Here is a 19,800-nt window from a genome sequence, read left to right on the forward strand (position 1 = left end):
TTTGGACTCAGTTTGGCTCTCATGGCTCCCAAGCACTAGCGACCTCTGAAGGCTCAAGGGTACTGTGGTGGCATCTCTGTCCCCAGTCTTTCCCCTGCCCCCTCTACACGTGCAAGCATGATGGAAGGTGGCCTAATCCCTGACCCACACTGCCAGGAGAGACCAAACTGCCACACCGTCTATGGCGAGATGAGGCGGCGAGGCACAGAGGGAAGAGAGCCACCTGGGGAACGTTATTATTACTGTTGTATTTCTTTCCTTTTGATTTTGTGCTCAGGCTTCCAGGGTGACTGTAACGGTGTGAGGGAGGAAATGACTTATGTCACCTCCTCCTCCACAGAGCTGCGATGCAACAGTGTTTGCCTTGGGGGAAGAGCTCTTGCTTTCTCTTGTCCTGCCCAGGGTGGCATGGCCCCTAGTTGAGCGACCGTCATGAGATCTTCCTCTGGAGTCTCCCAGATAGTCAACACCCTTCTGTCTTTACCCACTTCACCCCATCTTGCTTGTACGGGTTCCTAGTTAGTGTGAGTGGGTGGCCGGCCGCCAGCCTGCGTTCCTGCCTAGATCCTCCTTATTCTCCAGCCCGGCTTCGTAAGCCGGGGCCCACTGTGTGGGTTGACTGGAGTGTTTGTCATAGAATGCAGTAGAGGCTCCCATTGCCTCTCCCAATGCCTGTGTAAAGAGGTGGTGAAACCCAAGTGAAGAGGAATCTGAAAAGGCCCTGAGATGGGATGCGGCTCAGTTGACAAGCATGCACCCAGCATGCTCAAGGCCCTGGGTTCAATCCCCGCCCCCTCTCCCGAATGAACCAAACATCTAGAGATTTGGACTGCCCGGCCCGTGTATGTTGAGTCACCCCACCTCTGTGGAGACCAGTTCCACTTTACTCACCGTGTCAAGTGCAGGGTAAGAAAACACCTCTGCCTGATGACGTTGGGATCCGAGGGAGGGGCGTGCCGACCAGTCTGGCGGACTGCGTCCTCCTGCTTCCTGTTCTTGTGAATATAGACAGTGCGCTGAAGCCACGCCCACACGCCCCAGTGCCGGTGGCTGTTTCTGTATCGTGGTGGTGGCGCTGTGACTCAGAGACTCACAAAGCCAGAGCTATCTGTTCTTTGGACTTTAAGGAAAGTGTGCTGGCCCCTGGGGTGGCGTTTGAGGCTGGATATTCTGAGGCCTAGTGGCTGTGTGAAGGGCAGAAGTGGAAAAGACCACAGCTGTGATCCACTGGGTCCAACTGTGGGCTCTAGGATGCTCACTGGAATGTTCAGTGTTCCCGGGTGGGTGGTTTCCTGGAGTGTGCCTGGCTTTGTGTGGACCTCGCAGAAGAGGCTTGGTCCTTTTTCCTTCCTTTGCTCAGGTCCTTTGGACCCTTCAGAGGATGGCTTTGTAGCGTAGTGTGGTGACTTACATGGACTCTTAACACCGTTTTTCATGTCACCCAGGACACAGAGTTGGAGGGCTAGAAAGATGCTCCAGTTAAGATTGTGTACTGCTCTCTCAAAATAGCGGAGTTTGGTTCCCAACACCCCCATTGGGCAGCTCACAACTGACTGTAACTCGAGCTCCGGGGGTGGGGTAGGGGGGCGAGGGGAAGGATCGGCTCCTCTGAATGGCACCTGTACTCATTGCTTAACATCTGCACCGAGACACAGACACTCACACAGTTAAAAAACAATAATAAATCTGGAGAAGGATGTCTCCAGAGATAGTCAGGGCAAAGGCATTGTAATGGTAAATGTTGATTGTGAACTTGATGGGTGTTGTTAAGTCTCGGCCTTGCCTGGACAGAACACACCCAGACAACATGGTTCCACACGGAGAGGTTTAATGAGAGAAGAGAGGAGAGGACAGGAAAGGTGGCCAGTCATGGGCACATGGTGGGAGTGGGAAGGGGGCAAGAGCAGAGAAGAACAAAGAGTAAGAGGGGGTAAGAGGAAGAGGAGGGAGCAAGCAGCCCCTTTTATGGTGTCAGGTACAGCTGGCTGTTGCCAGGCAACTGTGGGGCGGAGCATACCTGGCTGTTCCCAGGTAGCTGTCGGGGTGGAGCTTAGACAGAATGACAACTGTGGGATTTAGGATCAAAGGGAAACAAACCTCTGTAAATGTCTTGTCTGTAAGGAAGCCCGTATAGGAGTTTAACTAAGGTGCGGAGAAGTATCCTAAATGTTGGCAGCGCCATTCCACCAGGGTCCTGACTACAAGAAAGTGAGCAGAACACCAGCATCTCTCTCTCTCTCTCTCTCTCTCTCTCTCTCTCTCTCTCTCTCTCTCTGCCTCCTGCCTGTGAAAGCAGGGGGACTACCTGCTTGTTCTTCTTGTCACAATGCCCCCCCCCCACCATTGTGGACTGCATCCCCTCAGGCCATAAGCCAGAATAAACCTTAAGCTGCTTTTTAATCGGGCATTTTGTCACAGCAAGGAGAGAAGTCACTAATCCCAGCATGCAATGGGAGACTGTGAGAGCAATTTCAGTACAAACCCAGCTCAGTTTTACAGCCATAGCCCTGACCTAGCCGAGCTGTTGGCCCTGGAGACTTTGGCTGTTGAGTTAAGCAGCCCCCTGGCTCCAGGCGTGTCGCTGCCGTAGTGATCCACACCCTGGCTGCATGTTGCAATCGCCCGGGAAGCTGATACGAAAGTTTTAAGATCACACTTGTTTGTTGAGTCTGTTTGCCCATGATTCAGAGTGGGGAAGCATGCGTAGAGGTCAGAGGGCAACCATGTGAGTCCCAGGGGTCACGCTGAGGTTCTCAGGAAAGGTGGCAAGCACCTTTACCCACCACACCATGCTTGCCCTCACCCGGTGAGCTTTTATCACGCCATACTTGCAGTGCCCCGGGCATACACGGTACTGACTGCATCAGCCTCTCAGGCTGTTGGGAGCCGCTCAAGAGTGTGCATCTCAGCGTCAAGGGTTCTAGTCTCCCGGAAACCATGTTCTAATAAAGGATGAGCTAGTGTTCGGAGGAGTCAAGCTCCCTTCAGAGTCGCCAGTTGTGAGGCCGAGAATTGAACAGAATCAATACGCAATACGGAGTGTCAGGATCATGCACCCTATTCAGGACAGGAGTCTGAACTGTGGCTGGGAGAAGCCAGGAAGAAGCTCTTTCTCCACCTCAGGCCCGTCCACTGAAGGCCTTTTAGCATTCATTGTGGACTTGCTAGATGACCGGCTCCCAACCCTGGTCGATCTAGCCTGGCAAAGCAGGCAGTTGTCATACTCCTGGCTAATTTCCAGTCGATCAGGCGATATTTGGCCAGCCACCAGTCAGGAACACAGGCTCTCTCGGTTAATTTGGCTCTTGCAAAAGAAAGAACAGGAGGCGGGAGCTTGGAAAACTCGAGCTCGGGTTGAAATCCCCACCTGATGGCTGAGCGCTTGTTGGATTACATATCTTGTGTGAAATATCACAGGACTGGCAGGGACTCGTGGGAGTCATCGCCGGCTGGCATCAGACAGGGCAAGACTTCACGGAATCCAGACAGATGGTGGGAGCGGAGATTGTTCCGCAAGACTTTTGTGAACCAGGATTTCATTCTGTAAGAACCTGGTTGAATGTTTAGCTGGCCTGGTGTAAACTTCTCTGATCTTAGTACCTTCTTCAGCATTCAAATAGTCAGGGGTAGCTGGCATAGTCTCTCGTAGGCATTTTCGTACCAATCCTGTTCCAAGCACGTGACCAGGCATGTTAAACGTCAGCTTTCTTGAAAGATGCTCTTAAGTGACTGCACTGGATCCCGGTCAGGAGCATCTCATTTCTGTCCTTTAGACTCTGCATGTCAGGGCCAAATCTCTACACGTCCTTATAAAGACAAGTGCTTTGTGAAGGGCTGCTGCTCCACACAGGATCACTCCTTAGCATTCAGTCCCACACGACAGGGAGACGAGCCAGTAATCTGTGCCTCGTGAGGGGCCAGCAGACAGCCACTTACCAGGCAGTCCAACGTGTTCAGTTTGCAAAATAGCCATTGGTTTTGTTCCTTGGAGCCCGGAAGCAAGCCGAGAAAAAGTTGTCTTCAGGGCAATCAGCTGTGTGCAGGGCATTATGGGAGAGCGAGCAAAGAAGTGATAGGTGGGGCTTGGGGTCTGTCGGGACAGAAATCGCTTCACCTGTAGCAAATCAGGAGTGAGATTAGTATGTGGTAGCTAACGGAGATGATGAGCGAAAGGTTCTGGGGCCCAGGGACAGGAGGGTCCCTCCAGTTGGGGAATTAGAGGGGCCTTTGTGGGTGAACGTCAGATGGGGAGATAGGCTAGGTTTTGACCGGGATGATGCAGGGGGATGGCAAGGAAGTGAATTATAGGCACTAACGGCCCAGAAGAGCTGCCAGTGGAAAATCCAGTGGTGGGAGGACCGGGAAGAGGATCAGTTGGACACAAGCTTGCCGTACAGGAAGTTTGATCCCCAGCCCTCATGCAAAAAGCTCGGTGTGGCGTGCGTGCTTGTAATCTCTGTTCTGGGAGCTGAGCTTCAGACCCTAGTGACCGTCACACAGAATGGAGGGCCCTGGAGAGATGACTCAGTGGCCAAATGCACCTGCTGCTCTTTCAGAGACCAAGAGTCCAGCTTCTAGCACTCACCACGGTAGCTGACTCCAGCTCTAGGGGATCTGGTGCTCTCTCCTGTCCTTCATGACCACCACACTCATGTGCACATACACATACACAGACACACAGACATACACACAGGACACAATAAACCTTATAAAAAAAAACCAAAATGGATGGCTCCTGAGGAAAACAACCAAGATTGACATCTGGTCTTCACATACATGTGCATCCATACCCGTAGCACATACATGTATACATATATACATATGTATATTCATATATATGTATATATGTGTATATGTGTGTGTGTGTGTGTGTGTGTGTGTGTGTGTGTGTGTGTGTGTATGAATGAATGAGAGAGGGGGTTGGGAGAGAGAGAAGAAAAGAAGAATATTTGGGTTTGTCCAGGACATGACTGTGGAATAGCTGTCTGGGGCCCAGATACATACAAGTTAAGGTGCTGTGGGAAAGCATTGGTTCTTTCTTTAGATAGACGGAGGAGCCCCTAGAGGCTTGGGGGATGGGCAGAAGAGCGGAGCTGTGCTTTCGGGAGCATTCAAGGGAGGTGCAAAGCCAAGGGGAAGGATACAGAAAGGTAAAAAACTAGAGCTTGAATAGCGGGAGGCAGAGGAGACAGGAGTGGGGTCTAAGGGTGGCCCTGCTGTTAGGCCCAGAGGGCTGATCATCGATCATCTGAAGGCGAAGGAGGCCAAAGAGACTGTGTTTCCGGTGCCATTTTTTCCAGGGTTGGCATCACCATTTGGCTCATGGGAGGAGGGGGAACCCAGCAGAAAGGGGAGGGGCTCTTTAACGCTTACAAAGGGGCTTCCCCGCCCCTGCCCCTGCCTTTCTCTTTGAGTGAGTTTGTACTTTGGAATCTGCACGTGTTGGGGGTGGCCTCCATGGCAACCAGACACCTACAGCTTCCCCTGCTGATGGCGATGTTCCCTCACTGTTAGGACTAGATTTGACCCAGGACTGAGGTTCCGAAAAAGTGGCCTGAACAAGAAAGTTTCCTCTTCGGCAGAATTGGAACAGTAGGTCCACGAGTCAGCTGGAGTCAGGGTCTAATCCTTCACTGCTTTGCCCCAGCAGACACTTCTTTCCTTTCTGCCCCAAAGTGGCTGCATGAGCTCTGGTCATCACGTTTGTCTCCTAGGGGCCTTCCTTGTAAGCCCAGGATAGCAGCCGTCCTTGTATGTCACCCACCAGGACCTGCTCATGTGATCAAATCCAACTGCAAAGACAATTAAGAGATGCGGTCCTTTAGCAAACCAGCCGCCACATGTCTGGCTAAACACTGGGGTTCTGTTACTGCAAGTTGGCTAAGAACAAAGTGGGGTGGGGCCACGAGCATGCTCCGTCCCAGGGCCTAGTATGGAGAGAACGTCGAGCCCCAGCGTTCTCCATGGCTTAGCCTTCTCTGTGTGCAGCTCATGGCCTAGTTAGTTTTCTTTCTTTTTTTTTTTTTTTTTTTATTAACTTGAATATTTCTTATATACATTTTCAATCTCCTTCCCTTTCCCGGTTTCCGGGCAAACATCCCCTTCCCTCCCCCCCTTCCTTATGGGTGTTCCCCTCCCCACCCTCCCCCCATTGCTGCCCTCCCCCCGACAGTCTAGTTCACTGGGGGTTCAGTCTTAGCAGGACCCAGGGCTTCCCCTTCCACTGGTGCTCTTACTAGGATATTCATTGCTACCTATGAGGTCAGAGTCCAGGGTCAGTCCATGTATAGTCTTTAGGTAGTGGCTTAGTCCCTGGAAGCTCTGGTTGCTTGGCACCTAGTTAGTTTTCTATTGCTGTGATGAAACGCCACCACCCAAAGCAACTCTGGGAGGAGAGGGTTTGTTTCATCTTCAAGGTAACAGCCCACCACTGAGCGAAGTCAGGGTAGAGGCCAAGGGGAGCACTGCTTACTGTCCTGATTCTCACGCCTTGCTCGGCCTCCTTTCTTATGCCATCCGGGACCACTTGCCAGGGGTGGCACCACACACAGTGAGCTGAGTCCTTCCTCGTCAATCATCCATCAAGGAAACGCCCATCATGCTTGCTACAGTCCAATCGGGGAGGGGCATTTTCTCAACTGAGCTTCCTCCTTCTCAAAGGACTCTAGCCTGTGTTCAGTTGATATAAAGCTACCCAGAATATTTTATATGTCGCTTTCTTTGCAAGTCACGCTATTCTTCCAGTTACGAGTTTCTTTGTAAATGATTGAGTGTAATGCAGGAAGTCGAGCGCTACACGGGGTGCGTGATGAAGCAAACCCTTTGCTCTCTGCATCAGCCAGGGTAGAAGGAGCCATAGAAACCCTAATTCAGGCTGGTATAAGGGTTGGGTGCGTGCATTACAATTCTTTTGTGTGTGTATGTGCTTGTGTGTAGATGCACACGAATGTGTTTGTGTGTGCATGAACACATGTGTGTTTGCATGCAAGGGGTGGAGGGCAGTGTTAACTGCCATTTCTTTTTTTTTTTCTTTTTCTTTTTTTTTCGGAGCTGGGAACCGAACCCAGGGCCTTGCGTTTGCTAGGCAAGCGCTCTACCACTGAGCTAAATCCCCAACCCCTTAACTGCCATTTCTTAAGTGGCATCCCCGTTGGACTCACCCACTAGTAACTGGGATGACTGACCAGTGAGCCCCACGGATCTACCTGTCTCTGCCTCCTAGGGGCTTAGAAAGTGCGCATATCATGACTAGCATTTTTCTGTCCTCATGTTTGCGAAGTAAGGACTTTATTGACTGACCCATCTTCCAAACCCTTCAGGGATTATTACCATTGTCCAGGAATAGATCTGTGGGTCAGACAGGAGCATTCTGGCTTTTTCCTGAGTCACTTATCAATTAGTCCAGAAGGGTCTTTCTTCTGTGACCTTGTCATTGACTTTCATGGTTGGGTGTAACTGGCTTGGCTTTGGATGTACTCATCCCTGAAGACTGTCCCTTTTGGCTCCCTCATCCCCTGATGAGAATAAAATACACAGACAAGTCCTGACTGGACGAGCGGTCCCATCAAAGTAAGATGGATGTTGGTGCTTGAAGTAGATGTGGTGATGATGGATAGGTGACCTGAGGTGGATCACCCAAACAGTGTAGCCCATAGCCTGCAACTCACAGAGGACGCACCTGTGACATTCTGTTGACACGTCTCCCATGCTTCCACACAGACAAGATCCCCAACTAGAGTATAGTTAGGAACCACCATAATGCATAGTGGTTTAAGTCAAGGACACTTACTGTTTATTATAACACGGTGGCTGGGCTCGAGTGGGTGGCTCTCCTGCTGGCCTGGCCTCACTCTGAGGTTTCTGTTGTCAGTAGCTCCCGTAGACCATGAGTGGACAAGAGTGTCACTTGCAGGTCTGTGACTCTGGTGCCATTGCATTCTCTCCTCTCTGTATGTCCAGTCTTGGCTCAGGAGTCTGCCCCAGGGTTTCTTACCACAGCGAAGGAGAGTAGCAAGAGGCTGGGCATGAAATGGCAGGGCCTTTGGAGACCCAGACTTGGAACAAGGAGCCACTTAATTCACCTTTCCTTGACCAAAGCAAGTCAAGGCCTATTTACGCCCAGGGTTTAGAAAATCATCACAGGTTCTTTCACAGGGACTTCAGTGGCTTGTGTTAATTTGAGATGACCTAGAATCAGGGTTGGCCTGTGGGCATGTCTGTCTGTGACTATCTTAAGTTAATTGATGTAGGAAGACACAGTCCACTGTAGGAGGTACCATTTCCTAGGCAGGGGTTTCTGAACTGGGTGGAAGGGGATGAATCTAGCTGAGCACAAGCAAGGGAACAGGGAGCAAGTAAGGGAGAATGCATGCATGCACGCATTTCTCTCTGCTCTTGGCTGTGGATGTGAGGTGACTAGTTTCAAGATTAAGAAATAGATTTACTCTTATTTATGTTATGAGTGTTTTATGAGCACGTCAGTATGGGTGCTGGGTGCCCATGGAAGTCAGAAGAGGGCATTGGATCCCTGGAAGTTGGAGTTACGGATGGTTGTAAACCAAAATATGGGTGTTGGGAACAGAACATCTCTGAGCCATCTCTCCAGCCTGTGACTAGGGTTTTGAAGTTACTGTCTTGATTTCCCTACAATAATGGCCACAACTTAGAATTCTGAGATGATACTCACCCCATCCCTCCCAAGTTTCTTTTTGTCAGGATATTTTATCAGATGAATAGAAACGACACTGGAATGCAGGCCCAGCACTCTGTACGTCCCTTTGCTGGGTCCCACACTCGGGCCCCTACCTCAGTCTCTGCAGCTTGCCTCTAAGGCCTCTCATGCACTGGCTCTTAATCTGGCTTTCACTTGGTGAGAGCAAGGGTAGCCTTCTCAGCTCCCCCTCCCTCTTCTCCTGTGAGCATCGAGGGAGGAACCCAGGCCAGCTCAGCCTGACCTCTGTCTGTAAGCCCCAAGGACTCAGGTCCGTTGTGGGCATTTGGATTCACTAAGGGGAAATGCTTGGGCTACATTCTTGGGGCTGTGTTGTACCAGAATTGAAGAACTCTGGATAAGACAGCATCCTCTGGCCATCAGAGATGTAATCTCCCCAGAATCTGTAAGAGAGCAGGGTATATGGTCCCAGAGAACAGAGCCATCTTGGCTGTGGAATCGGAAGAAGCAGGGGATGTGTATGTGTATGTGTTTATGTATGTGTATGTATGTATATATGTATGTGTGTGTATATGCTATCTATCTATATCTATCCATCTATCCATCTATCCATCTATCCATCTATCCATCTATCCATCTATCCATCTATCCATCTATCCATCTATCCATCTATCCATCTATCCATCTATCCATCTATCCATCTATCCATCTATCCATCTATCCATCTATCCATCTATCCATCTATCCATCTATCCATCTATCCATCTATCCATCTATCCATCTATCCATCTATCCATCTATCCATCTATCCATCTATCTATCTATCTATCTATCTATCTATCTATCTATCTATCTATCTATCTATCTATCTATCTATCTATCCTGCTCCGTCTGTATGATGTTTTCAGGGCCGAATATCTCGTACTAGATAACCAATGGGTGTGATCTAGGGAAGGCTGCTACTCCAGCTCCCAGCATTCCCTACCTGTCTGCAGTTCTTCGTGTGGGTCTATGGCCTTGTGGGCTTTTCTGCATTAGCAGGTCTGCTGATGTTCTTGTTCAGCTCTGACATCCCTAGGAGACACAGTGCCACAGCAAACTCCCTGGTCCTCCGGCTCCTACAGTCCCCTCTTGCATGATGTTCCCCATGTGTAGGAGTTGTTGTAGAGTTTTTGATAGTGTGTGTGCTGGCCTTGGTCTGCTGATCCCCCTGCCTCAACCTCTTAGGTGCTGGGATTACAGTGTTTGACTTGAGACATGTCTTTTTTGGTAGGGAAGGGAACAGAGTCTCCACATATAGTCCAGGATGACTTTGAACCTACAGCAGTCTTCCTGTCTTTGCTTCCCGGGTGCTGGGCTCATAGGCGTGCACCATCGTGCTCAATTTTTATTAATCTCCCCCCTTAATCAAGAAGTTCTCTTTCAGAATCAGGACTCAACCTTCATTTGCCTTTGTCAGGGAAGTTCTAGTTCATTTTCCATATATTTTGTGGATGGTGTGGTAGTAGTAGCCATTGTGGTGTTGGTAGCCCATGGGGCGGTGGTAGCCTCTGTGTAGTTAGTGACCAGTCCGGATCGCTCTGGTTACCCCCAGAACTTGGTGAAAAGGACGGATCTAGCCTCTGGCTCGTAACTAAGCTGTTTACCATCCCTACCATTTAAGAGACAGGCCCTTTGACTTCCAGGAGGCAGACCCCTTGTCCTCCTAGCTTGTGCCACTGGCGAGGTGAGATCCAGCCCTGACCGTTTAATGTTACTGTGCCCTCCAGAGAAAAGAAAGCACAAAATACCAGGGAGGTGAGGGTGTTCATCGCTGGCTGCGGCAAGCTGCTCTTCGCTGCCGCCCGAGGGAGGACCACACATCACGGGCTGCACACTTACCTGGGCGTCCGTGCCCTTTCGTCTTGATTCCCTCTTCTGCCCTGGCATTTCTCTGGCAACCTCTCTGTGTGTCTGGAGCCCTGCCACCCTTGTGAAGAGATCACCCATGACAGCCCCAGAGCTAAGTGAATTAGCTCTCCGGGAGGGCGGACACAACACCGTATCTGCTAAGTTTCATAAATAAGATGAAAAGAGATTAGCGCTGCATTTAAGATGAGGAAGGGAGACGCAGCCATTACTGAGGCCGAGACGCTTTAAATAGGTTCTGAGCTTGAGTTTGCCCAGATTTCTGTGGGGTGCAAGTGCCCCCACCAAGGAACACTGGTGCTTTTGGGGCTCCCGAGACCCTATGTTTTTATTTTATTTCTTCCTGGTTTTCAAAGCACTTTCCCACCCATGACCCCCGACTCCTGCAGCGACTGCAGGGCTCTAGGTTTTTCTGTCATTTGCATCTGGTAGATGAAGACTGGACCGGACCCCGTGCTGGGCTCTTTCTTCTGCTTTGCTCACGAGATGCTCAGGACAGAATGGGAAGAAATAGCCCCTGCCGGTCCTCCTGGTCCCTGTAGTTTATGTCCTAACGGACAGTACTGCACAGCCCTCTTCCTGTGAACTTGTAAGTCATCCACTTATCGGACAACTCTTCACTGCCAACACTGGAGACTGGACCTTGTGCATGCTGTATGGGCCAGGCTGGCGTTCCACCACTGACCTGTGCCCCCGGCTTTTCTTCTGTGTCACTTAGGTTCTTAGGTTGGTATTGAACTCAGTCCTTAGTCCAGGAGGCTGGCCCTGAACTTGATCCTCATGCTAAGCCTGTGAGTATTGGGATTACAGGCGTGCACCACCATACCTAGTTTATGCAGCTCTGGGGCTTGAACCCAGGGCTTCATGAGTGCTAGGTAAGCACTCTACGTCTGTTATCTCCAGCTCTCATTCTCGCCTTTTGAGACAATCTTATATATATGGTTCAGGTTGGCTTCAAACTCACTCCCTGGTCTCGGGCTGGCGTTGAACTTCTGGCTCTCCTCCCACTTCCTCCTGGGAGCTGGGATTGTAGGTGTGAGCCTACATGCCTGGCTCACAAATATTTCTGAAGCAAGTGTGGGGCTCAGGTGTCACGGGTCCTGGAGGGGTGCGTGTGCATGTGCGTGTGTGTGCGTGCATGCGTTCGTGCGTGTGTGTGTGTGTGTGTGTGTGTGTGTGCGTGTGTGTGTGTTGTTTGTGCGCATGTGTGTTTGATTGTAGGCTCAGCCCTGTTTCTCCAGACTCTTATGCGTGTCAGAGCATCAACGTACAATCTCAGAGCAGGCACTGAGAAACCACCTCTACCCAGGCTTTAAGGGAATCATTGAGGTGATTCTCCCGATGAAGGAAGATAGTAATTGAATGCAGACTCATTACTCCTCTGAAGCCCTTTGAACATCTTCCCAAGATTTAATTTCAATGAACATTTCAGGATGCAGCCAGGCCAGGAAATGTCTTAAATGATTCCCCGGGGCGGGGTGAGTTCAGGACAGGTGCAGTGGGACCTAGGGTGGGCCCTCCTGTCAGTCGGGCAGAGGGTCTGCTATCAGAAAGGACTCTAGTCACCTGCCGTGGTGAGCTCACAGAGCTCCGTCTGCCTCTGCTCCTGAATGCTGGGACTAAAGGCGTTGCTACTATACCTGGCGTAAGCGTCCCAGTTTTAATGAGTGGCTTGTTAGACATTGAAGTGATTTTCATGTTTTTGAATGTTGCCTCCACCCTTCAAAGACTAGATGCACATCCAGGGTGCTCATAAGAGGCCTGTGGAGAAAAGGACACAGGCTGTCCTCGCACTCAGTCCCTCCTCTCCAGGAGGAACCTCTTATGTCCGTTTCTTGAGAAACTTGCTCCTCTGGATGAGCCTACAGTTTCTGGGGTTGGAGGCTGGGGCCCTTCCTCCTCTTACCCTCTCTTGCAGCCTCCGGTCCGTTGGTTAGTTGCCCGGTGGGTCTCTCACCTTCCTCTTCTCCCTGTGTGTCAACCACGGCTCTTCCCCTCTGCTTGGTGGCACAGCTCATCAACCTCAACTCCAGCAAAAGAGGAAACGCTCCTTTCGTGGATGTGTTCAGAACGCATTGGTGTCTTCCCCTTATAACTCTTTCAGTTTCTTCTCGAGCGCCAGTCCTTTCTGCAGGCTCATCCCACACAGTCTGACCTCCCTGACCCGAGTCCAGGTTTTCCTTTCCACAGATGATGACTTTTTTTGAGCCCTCTGGTTTCCGCCAGAGGTCTGTCTTCTTCCTGCTTGTTTTCTCTGGTGTCCTTTACCGGTGCTGGAGACCGAAATTGAAACACGATTTCCAAGTGGGTAATGGTGCCAGTGTTCAGCGTGTCCAGGATTCCTTGTGCCCAGTATGTGTCAAGTAGCACATGCTTGCTCATTGTGTCCCCCCCTAGTTGAGGGAACTGGGGACTGTTCTGGCAGTCTTAGGGATGACAAGAAGCCATTTATCCTCAGCCCTGTGGTGTTCTCAGTTCCTCCCTAAGCCTGGCCGTGCAGCTTTCTCTCCTGCTCCTTGGACTACAGGCAAGGTGGGGCACCTGCTGTGTTCCTCGGTAACCCCAGGTAGTGGTTTCTTTGGCAGCGAGTTGCTGATTGATGCCTTTCCCCAGCTTGTCATACTAGGCGTGATGCACATGTGTGTGCAGGTGCATGAGGTACATCAACCTCAGGTATCCTCCTCTGGTGCCGTGCACTTGTTTGGTGAGTCAGGGTGTCTAGCTGATCCTAGAGCTCATTGATTTAGTTACACTGACCAGCCAGACTGTCTTGATCTACCTCCTCCTTAGTGTTGGGGCTGCAAGTGTGCACCGCCAGGCCTGTTCGTCTTTAAACTTGGGTTTTTGGTATTAAAGTCAGGTATCATGCTCATGTGTCAGGTACATTACCAACTAACCTGTCTCTCCAGCTCCACTTTTGAATTTATATTTTTGTGTGTGTGTGCATGGGCATGTGTATGTGTGCATGTATGGGTGTGTGCCATGTGTGCATGTATATGTATGCATGTGTGTATATATGTACATGTGTATATGTGTATGTGTGCATGTGTATGTGAGCATGTGTGTGTATGTGTATGTGCACATGTATGCATGTGTGAGTGTATATGTGTATTTATACATGTGTATATGTGTACATGGGTATGTATATGTGTATGTGAGCATGTGTGTGTGTGCAAGTATGCATGTGTGCGTGTATATGTGTATTGTGCATGTGTGTATATGTATGTTTGCATATGCATGAATGTGCATGGCATGCATGTACAGGTCAGAAGACAATCTGAAGGAGTCAGTTCTCACCTCGGCACAGACTCTCATGGTCAAGCTTGGCTGTAGACATCTTAACCCACTCAGCCATCACTTTTATCAGAGGAATTTGAAATCAACCAATTAGAGCTGTCTCCTCTCTTCTATTTCCGTCCATCTTGGAACCTTCCACCAGCTTGCCACCTTCCCTACTAGTCCTTCAGCCCCTCCGCCCCTCTCCCCTTCTTAGCTCAGGCCATCAGTCACTGCTGTGCTCGACTAGCCAGCCTCTCTGATTGCAGGGTCATCCACTCCTCGTGATCCTCGTTCTAGACTTCAGGCTAGCTGGCTGGTGGACAGCCTGGTCCAGCAGCTTCAACACACAGTGACTGCTGGCTCTGCCCTGAGGCTTCTTTTCTCAGTTAAGGGTACCACAGTTTTCAGGATGGATACATACGGCCTAAAATCCCATTACTCTATGCTGCTCTATGCCTTGGACCACTCGCTACCCGACCATACTTGCCCTTGGGGGTTGGGGATGAGGTGGTGCTGAATCAATGGCTTGGACTCTGGGAGCAGGTGAGAACGCCGGTGAGAAAACTACCGCAAGCTCTCGGGAATGCTGTCCGCTGCTGCAAGCTCATTTATTAATCCTCGGGGAGCGCCCTTTATACTCTCCGCCCACATCACATCTTGTTGGTCCCAAGCAAGCTTGTCTTCTAAGTGGCAGTTCCTGGTTGGCTGGCATTGTCTGCGTCACCAATCTTTAGTTTCTCAGACAGTCTTCAATTAGGTCCTCATGCGGAAGTTGCCTCTGCGGCTGCGCAGCCCCTGATGTACATACGGATGCATACCCCGCTTGTCAATGAGTCCCGCTGTTCCTCCGACAACTCTACACACAAGTGTAGATTGGAAGGCTTTGGTTCAACCTCTTCTTGTCTCAGGTCACTGGCTGCCGTAACAGTAGGAATAGAGACATAGCAACATGTAGTGCCTGACATGCCCGGGCCCGCTCTGTTGTTGAGCATTTTACACGGACAAACTCATGTCATCCTTCGTGTAGCAACCCTTGGAGAGATCACCTTCTGGGAAGAAGGCTGAGTGCCTGGGGGAATGGCGTGGCTCTTTTGAAACCTCAAAGCCTGCCCCAAGTGACACAGCTTCCCCAACAAGCCCACACCTCCTAATCCTTCCCTGTTGCATCAACTGGTTTCCAGTAGTTTTGTTTGCTAAACCAGACACTCCTAGTAGGGGTTTTCCTCCACTATGTCAATTCTCTCTTGAGATCCTGCCCTGGCGCTCTCTCTGTGCCCCCTTCTCTTCCTCTCCTAGGGACCACGGCCATTATACAGGTGGGATCCTTCACTTTTCTCTGGGGAGTCTAGTGCAGGAAACACTTTCATGCCTGTCCTTGTTACTCTTCTATTGCTGTGATAAGACACCGTGACCAAGGCACCTTATAAAATAAAAACATCCAATTGGACTTATGGTTTCAGAGGGTTCGATCCAATGACAATAGAGCAAAGGCCGGGTGGCAGGTGACAGCTCATATCTTGATCTGCTAGTAGGAGCCAGAGAAGCAGTGGCACTGAGGATGACAGGAGTCTTCGGAAATCTCAAAGTCCAGCCCCAGTGACACAGCTTCTCCAGCAAGGCCACACTTTCTAATCCTTCCCAAACAGTTCAACCAACCGAGGTCCAAGTATTCAAACATAGGAGCCTAAAGAGGCCATTCTCACTGAAGTCACCACAGCAAAGCACGTGAATTAGTCACTTTTGCATAACCCGGTCTGTAATACCTGACAGACAGGCACGACTTAAAGGAACGAAAGACATATTTTGACTTTGTTGTAAGTTTACTTTTTTTCACGTGCATTGGTGTTTTGCTTGCGTGTATGTCTGCGTGAGAGTGTCAGATCTTGGCGTTACAGACAGTTGTGAGCTGCCGTGTAAGTGACAGGAATTGAACCCGGGTCGTTTGGAAGAGCATTTGGTGCCCTTAAACCATGAGCCATCTCTCTGGTCCCAGCTCTTAGTTTTTTAACCGGAACACCAGATCACATGACTGCCTGTCACTGGCAGATGCCAATGAGCAGAGGCAGGAACTGAATCGTAAAACCGTGCTTCATTCGGAGAGCCCGAAATCTGAGAAGACAATGGACTAACATCTTAGAAAACCTGGCTTCCACCTCGTATTCATCTGGAATATTATTTAGGAGAAAGACAGGGAATGGGGCAGTCGTGTCCTGGAGATCTGTCTCGCCCCTCTGGTTAGATGCTCAGCATGGTTTTAGAATACTTATGACCCCCTCATATTCTTCACTCGTTCTGCAAGTCAGAACTCAGGTGCTGCTTGAGACAGGGGGATTCTAATTAACATCTTCTGCTATCAACATTCCATTTCAGACTGGCTGGGTTGGGTTGGGCATAACTCAGAACAAACAAGCCGTGAGCAGTGCTTATAGGCTGACCTCCTACTCACATGCACGTGTAGATTCTTTTTCAGAGTGTGGGGTTCAAGAGTGTCTTTATAGTATAGAATGTGAAAGTGTTCCCATCCTGTCCCATACCGTAATTCCTCCTGTCCCCTACCAGTGTCAGTGCACTGTAGGAGAAAAACTTCACAAGGAAGCAGCTCAATTCGTGGCCATTGTAGCATATGACAAGAGGATGTTCACATCATGGTGGACCAGAAGATAGAGAGCAACACAGGAAGCAGGCTGGGTTAACATATCCCCAAGAACCCACCCTCCAGTGAACTACTTCTATTTGGGTTGTATCTCTCAAGTTTCTAGAACCTTCCAAAATAGCACTACCAGGTCCAGGTCCAGTGTTTAAAACACTTGAGTATTTCATATTCCAACGAGAGTATTGTGTTCTTCCAAGTGGTGGGGTGATCTGTGAGTCTGTTTGGAGGGGAGGAGTCTGTTTGGAAGGGGAGGAGTCTGTTTGGAAGGGGAGGAGTCTGGAAGGGGAAGAGTCTGGAAGGGGAGGAGTCTGTTTGTAACGGGAGGAGTCATCTTTTCTTGGCCTTCAAGGGCCTGCCCCCGAGTCTTATTGCCAGTGATGGCTAAGAGAGGCACACAACCTCTCCCGAGGGAGCAACACTGGGAGAAGCTCGTTCCTAGATCTCTGAGTTTTCTCTCAATGGAGCCAGGCAGCTCACCCCGCTCCCCTCCTTCCAGTGTGGGCAGGTCTGCTTTCTAGCCACCAGATCGGGCAGATTGGCTCAGCGTGAGTGAGTGGTGGTGTTGGGGCGGGGAAGCCCGGCCAGCTGGTGCAATTGTCCGTCAACACGAGAGGTGCTGATGGATTGGTGGCTGGCTGCCATGGGAGGCTGCTGAGGGCAATGTGTTCACACCATTTTGGTGGGCAGCTGGCGAAAAGGTTTGGTGGGCATGCTCTCCCCTCCGCCATCACCCTCGATTTTTTTCTCTTGTCTTCGTGGATTTAATAATTTTGGCGATCTAAGCGAGACTTCTGGGAGTCGTTTTTTGATCAGCCAGTCTGCGCTGAAAGAGCCGAAGTAATAATGTGTGCTTGTCCGTCTGTCAATCCCAGCAATAGATCTGTGGGGAAGGAGCGTTGAAATCAAACAAAGAAAGTAAGTCCTGGGTCTCAGGGTTGTTTGACATCGCCGGTCAGGTGTTTGCCATGCAAGCATGTGGACTCGGTTTGGATTCCCGGGACCCATGTAAAAGCAGGCAGGGAAGCGTGTACCTGTAATCTCAGGGCAGGGGAGCAGAGACAGAAGGGTCTCTGAGGCGCACTGACCAGCCAAACTGGTGGAAGTGATGCTTAGTGAGAGACTTTGTCTCAGGCAAATGACGTGGAGAACAGATGAAGTCATCCCATGTTGACCTCTGGCCTCCACACACTCACACACACGAACACACGTGTGTGCACACCTGTGTACACACACACACCACTAAGTATGGTTCAATGTTGGAGATGTGCGATCTCCTTCAGGGAGTCGCTAAGGCCAGAGCTCATGGGAGCGCCTGGTAGGTGGGCACCGCACTTGGCAACGGCTTATGAACAGTTGGATTGAGCTTAGATTTAGAACAAGAACAGGCTTAGGCACTGCTTTTCAGCTCTGATTCCACAGCACAGTGGGAGTCAGTATTACATCGGACTGGACCTTCAAAGCCCAGACATGTCCCGGGTGATGGCGTTTGCTTTTTTTTTTTGGAGCTGGGGACCGAACCCAGGGCCTTGCACTTGCTAGGCAAGCGCTCTACCACTGAGCTAAATCCCAACCCCTTGGTGTGTACTTTAAGAAACTTATCTCCTGGGATTTTTACCAGTGATGTTTCATGGCAGTTAACCATGGCCGTGCTGGGAGGCCCCTTTGGGTCTAGTCTTGCTGGTATATTTCACGAGAGCTTGCCTCTCAGCTCTGGGCCTGGATCTTGCCAGACACTTGGGGATTACAGTGCCGACTCAAGCACAGGGATTGTTTCAGGGTGGACTCCAGAACCCACATGACAAGCATCAGTGTCCACCATGAGCAGAGCTGGCTCACGAGAACCTGGAGTGGGTACGCACTCCCTTCCAAAGACTTACAAATGGTTATAACTTCTAGCATTTCCAAGTCCAATACAGCTATTTCTTTTAAGAAATTGAATAGGAATATTAACTGTGACTTTGTTTGTATTGCCCTCTACTGGAATCAGTCTAAAGGTCTGGTCGCAGCTGAGTAGAATCACAAATCACGGCCTAGCCGTATAAAACCATGCATAAATAAAAACAATACGGTACTTGGATGCAGCATGATTGGATCTCTCGGCAATGATGGATGGAGAAAAACGTAAATGGGTCTGAGCTGGAAAGAAGGGTCAGCGGTTACAAGCAGCAGCTGATCGTGCAGTGGACCCGGATTCAGTTCCCAGCACCCGCATGGCAGCTTACAACCATAGGCAACTAGTTCCAGGGGATCTGCTGTTCTTTCTGGCCTTAGCAGCCATCTATACCGGTGTGGTGCACATAAATGTGTGCAGGAACACACATATACACATAAAAGAAAAACATAAACACAAAAAAGAAGCCAAACATGATTCATTCACTAAAATACTACAAAGAGCAAGCAAATTGACAGAGAATAATTAGTCACTGGCTGCGGCACGAGAAGACAGGGCTTGACAGTCAGGCGTCCCCGTGACTCTGGTGGTGGCCAGCATACGCGCTACTGCGATCACAAGGCCTTGAGTTTAAACCTATTCAGAAATAGCAGTTCTGAACCCATGGGTCTCAACCGTTCCTTTGGGGGTTGAATGGTCCTTTCACAGGAGTCATATATCACATATCTTGCGTATCAGATGTTTACGTCACAATTTTTAACAGTGGCAAAATTGCAGTTAGAAAGTAGCCACGAAAATAATTTTGTGGCTGAGGATGGCCGCAACAGGAGGAGCTGTGTCGCAGCACCAGAAAAATCGAGGACCGTTGTAAAAAGTCACATTTTATTCTTCAAACACGTACGGTTTATATCAATTCTACCTCAGCAACTCATTTGAAGAGTGATTCCACCAAGATCAAAAGCAAACAAGAAACTCCTGGATCATCAATTTCCCTTGAGAAACTGTATTTAGCAAAACACATATCAGATGAAGCCCAGTCTGCCCCAGCCTTTGGCAAGGGCAGCGAAGGCTGGCGGCATTGACAACTGGGCCGGGGTGATGGCTCCGTGTGTAAGGCCTTTGCCATACAACCATAAAGACCAGTCCACATCCCCAGAAACACATAAAACTTGACACAGTAACACACACACACACACACACACACACACACACACACACACACACACACACACACAGCATCATTCTTTGTGCCTCACCGAGGTCATCGTTCTAAACTGGAGTTTTCCTGCTGCCAGCCTTTTCCTTCCTCTGCAGCCACAGACTCAAACCGAGCAGCTCAGGGATGGCCTCCCCTGCACCAAGCACCAACTAAGAAAATGCTCTCCGGGCTTGCTTACA

General features: G+C 50.0%; 1 protein-coding gene across 1 annotated transcript in view; it reads left to right on the forward strand.

Annotated features, from left to right (window-relative positions):
- The window catches only part of Slc39a11 (solute carrier family 39 member 11), a 412,294-nt gene that overhangs the window by 95,377 nt on the left and 297,117 nt on the right, over nt 1-19,800 (forward strand). The gene's annotated exons all lie outside the window — the stretch shown is intronic.

This window comes from Rattus rattus, chromosome 9, assembly GCF_011064425.1.
Source record: "Rattus rattus isolate New Zealand chromosome 9, Rrattus_CSIRO_v1, whole genome shotgun sequence".
NCBI classification, from domain to species: domain Eukaryota; kingdom Metazoa; phylum Chordata; class Mammalia; order Rodentia; family Muridae; genus Rattus; species Rattus rattus.